The sequence below is a fragment of the Mesocricetus auratus genome, unplaced genomic scaffold (assembly GCF_017639785.1).
Source record: "Mesocricetus auratus isolate SY011 unplaced genomic scaffold, BCM_Maur_2.0 Super-Scaffold_100029, whole genome shotgun sequence".
NCBI classification, from domain to species: domain Eukaryota; kingdom Metazoa; phylum Chordata; class Mammalia; order Rodentia; family Cricetidae; genus Mesocricetus; species Mesocricetus auratus.
Window position 1 is genome coordinate 8,100,171 of NW_024429210.1, and position 6,284 is coordinate 8,106,454.

Sequence of the window (6,284 nt, forward strand, 5' to 3'; positions counted from 1 at the left end):
TGTCTATTTATATGTCGGATGTTGTGCCAGGTGAGTGGGATTCTACAGTGAATAAAAGTGTCTTCCTACCATATAGTTTCCCACCTTTTGAAGGCCCAGTTTTATCTGTTATGATGCTGTGAACTGACTAAGGTAATGAATAAATTATCAAACAAATAAATGTGAAAGCAACAGAAATATATAGGTAAAGCGTATTACCTGGAATAGAATATTCAATAAATATAAAATATTTCCTATTAATAATTCCAACGAGAATTACATAATATTGCAATGCGTGATACAGTCAAACCATATTGTGTAGTTATTACTCTAGGCAGTGGATATTATGGTTATTGTTGAATATTCCATCACTCAAAATTTAATGTCTTAAAATGCTAATAACTGACTTTTCAAACTCATAAACCTGCAGCACTTTGTAGCTGAGATGTGTCTATTGGAGCCTGGAGGATACTGAGTAGGATGTTTCATTTACATATCTAGTAGGGAGTTCAAGCAAGGATGTTGGCTAGCAGCCTGGGTTTCTTTGTCTGTGAGTCTGGCAGTGAAACTGCTTGAGCTCAGTCTTGCTCGGTGGCAAGAGCATTTCAAGTGACAGAAAGGGAAAGCTGTGCCTAAAGCTGGGAACCTAACTCTGATCAGTGTCTTCTGCATCATATTTCTAAGAAGCAAGAGGACTCCACCAGCTTCCCGGCAGGCCTAAGGCTCCTCTGACCAGCAGGATGAGAAACCTGAACAGAAAGAGAGCCATCTTCATTCAGGAAGAGTGAGCTACAAACCCAAATGCATGCATTCCTGCTTATCAGCATATTCTCTTTATTTGTGTGATTATAGTTTATAAGCAGTCCTGCCATTTGGGATCCCCGATGAGAAAGACAGTGCTCCTGGAATTTCACATGGAATTGGGGCAGGACTGTTGATTTGCTTGATGGTCCTAAGCTTAAGTGTCTATAGAAAGCCCATGCCTATTTACTTCCTCCCAGACCCAGATACTTTCCACTCTCTTCTTCATTAAGTAACTGGGCTTTGTCCAGTCACACACACTGCTGTAGACTGTCAGTGGTCAGACCAGTGCTACCCCAGTTACATGACACACAGCTGCAGAATGAACGTGTCACCATGACTCTGAGACCTAACCTCCTGAGATCATTGTTCAGTTGTAGTATGCCATCTGTGGCCTGGGTCCACCTTTGTGATTTTCTGAGCTGTCTTCTCTTTCTACTGGTAATGGAGGAGACTTTAAATGTCCACTTTTTCTTTTCTGCATTGTAAAGCCATCAGGACTTAATTAGTGGGAAATTCTTCAGCAACAATTAGTTTGTTAAACTATCATTCAATCTCAAGTGTTCTCTTTTTATTAAGAATTACTTGAAAATTAGATACCCAGCTTTGAGTTTTCTTGAGTAAATTCCCATTTATATGCCACCCTTACTGAATTTTCTAATTAGATTGTGTTTGTAAACTACTTCTGGCTGAAATTTGTTAAATTTTTCATTTTACACTGACCTCTAGATATTTGTAGATTCAGATAATGAAACTACAAAACACATTTGATTAAAACTGACAGCTTTGAGTTGGGCAAAGTGTTTGAAGCCATTGCCTAGGTCTTTGAAAATCTACTTCATGCTTATTCTAGTCCTTCTCTCTATCAGTCTCCTTTGTATTTAGACAAAAGTTGTAACCATATGTTTCTGATTCATTTATAATTACCTTAGTCTTAGCTCAGAAAGCTATTGTTTTAATGTTTACTGTAATGTGTAATACATTTAGGTCCTTTTTAAACATGTAAAATTTAATTGCCAAACTTCACCTGAAAATCAAAAATTGATTTTTTTACAAGATTCTGGATTCTTGGATGATACTAGATGTAAGTGGGTGAACTGCATTGTATTCTCTCATGTTTGCCTAGGAGTCTGTAGAGATCAAGGATTTACAACTGTGTCATTGGCTAAATTGGCAGCACCTTGCCCCTCTGTAGACAGGGTTTGCTTGTTTTATTTTCATTGTTGGGTACCCTGGAAAGGTCATGAGAGGCTTTTAGTATTGTTGGGGACATAAAACAATATAGGATGGAGTCTCACATCGTTACAAACTTTTAGAAACGAGGAGAATAACAGCTCCTCACAGAAAGACAAACAACTGTGTAAACACAGAAAAAAGAGATTGCATGGTCCAAACATAGACCAAAATATAAGGAAATGAAGGAATAGAAACTAAATGAGTAGATGAGAGATATCCTAGAAATGCCAAGGGTGTGGTAAAGACTGCACAGTAAATTAGTGATCCTCTTAGAGAAACAGAGAGAGAGAGAGAGAGAGAGAGAGAGAGAGAGAGAGAGAGAGAGAGAGAGAGAGAGAGAGGACACGGTTACATAGAGAACATTCAGTCCAATACTGGCCACAGTATTTATCCTTGTCCCTTTCGTCCAACCCTGCACTTCTTCAAACTTTGGGAATAGATCTGAGCTACATGAGTAGCTTTTTGGCCATGTTCTACATGATTCAGAGCACTCTACTAGATTTCAAATAAAGGTATAAGGTGAATAGGAGAACTATTAACATCTGCAATTCTAGAGAAGTGTTTCCTGGCAGTTCTTGACACTTTTAATTCCAACTCATATTTATAACATATGTTTCATAATGAAAATTGAGTGTCCTTACCATGAAACTCATAAAGGTTTAAATCTTTCAATCAAGTATCATGTGATGTATGTTTTGTTGCATTTCTGGGTTGTGTTTTCAGTTTCCTAGAAGGAGTTGAAATAGAATGTTGGCAATGGTAGTAAATCCCGTGAGTGATCAGAAGAGAGTAGAGTCCCAAGTAGTACATCCCATGCATCAGATTGTCATCTGGAGAGACCAGACCTTCCCCACATCTGTCAGCAGAAGCATATAAACCCAGATTGTCTCAAGACATTTTTGGTCATGAGTCCAACAGGGTTTCAACAATTAAACCTACCAAATAAAAGTCCTCTTATAAGTTTAGAGGGCCAGTGTTTTCAGTAGCTGATTTTATAAACTAAAGGATATGGTCAATAGTTACGTGTAAATCCTCTCATATTAACTGTTATGCATTCAGAGGACATGTTTTAGAAAAGGCAATGATATTTTAGAAAATGATGACACTTCATAAATAAAATCTGGCAGCAAAATTTCTTGGCAAAAGTGACCTCTAAGTCACCATGTCTCTGCTTATTACTATATGTCCCAGAAACACACTCTTCCTCTAAGTTCATATATACTGAAGTGTGCATTCATGTCCTCTAAGTTCAGATCTACTCAAGTGTGCATTCATGTCCTCTAAGTTCAGATCTACTCAAGTGTGCATCCATGATCACCATCTAGATCCCTCACATGCAACTCTACTCAGTGAGATAATCTAAAATAAGTGCAAACAGCTGAAAAGGGAAATAAATTGATTTCCATGGAGTTTGGGGAAGAATTGAGTTTACAGTAACTGGGTCACATAGATCTGCCAAAGATGAAAGGAATAATGGCAGACACGCAACTGCTGTGACTTTGATGTCTTTCAGGATGTTTGTATTCCCCAGCTATGACAGTCCAAAAACTCAGAGTCTATATTACCTAAAATGTTGGCAGAACTACTACTCGTTCAACTGCAAATTACTTGTCTGATCTCAGAGAATAAACTAAACACTGAATTGGCTTGTGGAATCACTTCTGGAACCTACTCTTGCCTTCAAAACTGCCATCCTATCAGAAGGATATGGAAACATCCAACTGTCCTGGTTAGGAAAGCATATTGATGCTTTTTTGGAAAAAGCTTGATGTAGTTTGATTGCGAATAGTTACACACAAAGTCAAGATTCAGAAGTCTTCAATATAATGGGGTCACCAAATCACTTTTATAGAAAGCAATATTGAAAACATATACATGGTTATCTTACATCATCACAACAAGATGATGTAAGATAGAACCAAGGAGCTATAAACTCAAAGAAGAGATGATGACATAATAATGTGGTAGAATGGTGACTATAAGGACAGGAGATTTTTTTAAATGATGACAACGTTAGATACTATTTTTAAATTGTTAGTGTGCTATTTTGTGCTGGGACAGTGTGTGTGACCATCTAAGAAAGGAGTTACAAGAGAATGGGATGCATTCTTTATGATGTTTGTAGAATCAGAATCTAGACAAGCAGAGAATCAGAGTATCAGGGTACTGAGACACAAGAAAGCCCCCAAGGCTACCTCTTCCAAATTTCCATCACATTTTAGGAACCACTGCTCTGTGTTCTTTTACCCGCTCTAACGCATCCTACTCTACAAAACTCTAAGGGTCAAGTTTTTGCAAATGTGAGTTTGATTATGGTGAATTCCCATTTCTTCTAGAATGAGCAGACATTCTCTACCTCAGTTGGCAAGGCCTTGTGTGTCCTGAGATACAGCTGCCATTCTGACTCCATCTCTTTCATACCAGCCCCTTTCCTTGCAGATTTGTCCACACTGGCTTTCTCCACATTTTCTTCCAGCCCTGATGTTCTGTTTCCCACATGGTCCTTTTCGTTGTTGAGACTTTCCACTGACATTTCTATTTGGCTTGTTGAGTTTTTCATTTCCAGCATCATTTCTGTTTGATTTCTTTTTCTTTCTTTCTTTCTTTCTTTCTTTCTTTCTTTCTTTTTTTTTTTTTTTTTTGGTTTTACGAGACAGGGTTTATCTGTGTTATTTTGGAGGCTGTCGGTCCAGCCTAGCCTCGAACTCACAGAGATCCACCTGCCTCTGCCTCCTGAGTGCTGGGATTAAAGGCATGCACCACCACCACCCGGCTTCTGTTTGATTTCTATTAAGCAACTTTTATTGAATTCTGTTTTCATATCTTGGATTGACTCCCACATTTTATCCATCCCTTTGCTTTTTCTCTTTGAATATATTCATATCCTGTTTGAATTGTTTGAAAATAGTTATAGTCACACCTTTGAATTCATTGTCTGGGAGTTTTTCCAGGTCATTCTCACTGGGGTTCATTACTATGGGTTATGCCATTTGGGGAGTGATGCATTTGTCTTGGGCTTTTTCTTGTTATTTTTGTTTCTGAGTTGGGACTTTTGCAACAGAAGTAGTTTGCTAGTTGCATCTTTCTTTTGAGCAAGTGATTTTTCTTCTTTCGATGTAGATATGTACAATGTTCAGGAGAGGGCTAGGTTGTAAGAGGTTAAGGTCCCTTCCTTTGTAGGACTGGGAATGAGAGTTACTTCAGAATTCACTACTGTGTGTGTGATCAGACACTATGAAGGTTCCCCTCTAGCCTTCTGCTGTGACTCTCTAAGTCACATTGCTACACTTTGAGTAAACTCTGGTCAACTGTTGGTTGGGACTTGGAGCTCTTGAAAATCTGGGTGTATAGTAGTGATGAGACCTATGGGATATGTAAGGTCAGTCCCTACCTGGGAGCACTGGAAAATGAGACCCAAAGGAGTACATCCCATATACAGTGAGAAGGGAAGCGCCTGGTATATTACATGGAAGGGAAGACCCAGGAGGACCATGGTGGTGAAATACCAAAGAAGCTGGGAGGCCTATGGGATGAGGCAGAGATATACCTACCCATTGACTCATGGAAGCAAGCTAATCAATGAGATGGATTGCCCATATTGTGAGAAGTAGCAGAGCCTACCCGATGGGTTTGGGAGGCCCCAGAAGAGGAGGAAGCTACTTTTTAAGGAACAATGGAACCTGTCTGGCATGCAAGGAGGGAACTAGAGTCCCAGAGAAGCCAGGCATGCCTATGGTATGGAAAGGAGTGGACCTAGATGGTGCATATTGGAAAGAAGTCTCAGAAGATTGTAGTTTTGTGGAATGGGAGAGAACACATCTACCTGATGGTATAAGTAAGGAGAATCCTAGAAGAGGTCAGCAGGCCTACAGGATGGGTAGGAGCATAGCTCCACGCTAATCTCTTGATCACAATATTTTGTGGATGTATGTTGCTTAGCAACATGACAAGTACAAATTGAGGGCAGGAAAAGTATCACAAAAATGGCCGTATGTGTTTATAACGCTATGTATGAATAACACAGACCTCCCATGTGTTGTTTGTTTGTAAATACTTCAGGAGTTTGTTAATAATACACAGAACATAACCCACGATGGGCTATAGTTTGCCTAATAAATAGTAGCCTTCTAGCCATCTTCTGATATCTTCTCTCTAACAGAGAAAACAAATTTGTACATGAGAAAGAAAGCTCATAACCTGATATGGATCATAAGAGGTGTGTGTTTACATGAATTACACATTCCTGAGGTAGGAATTACAATGAAACT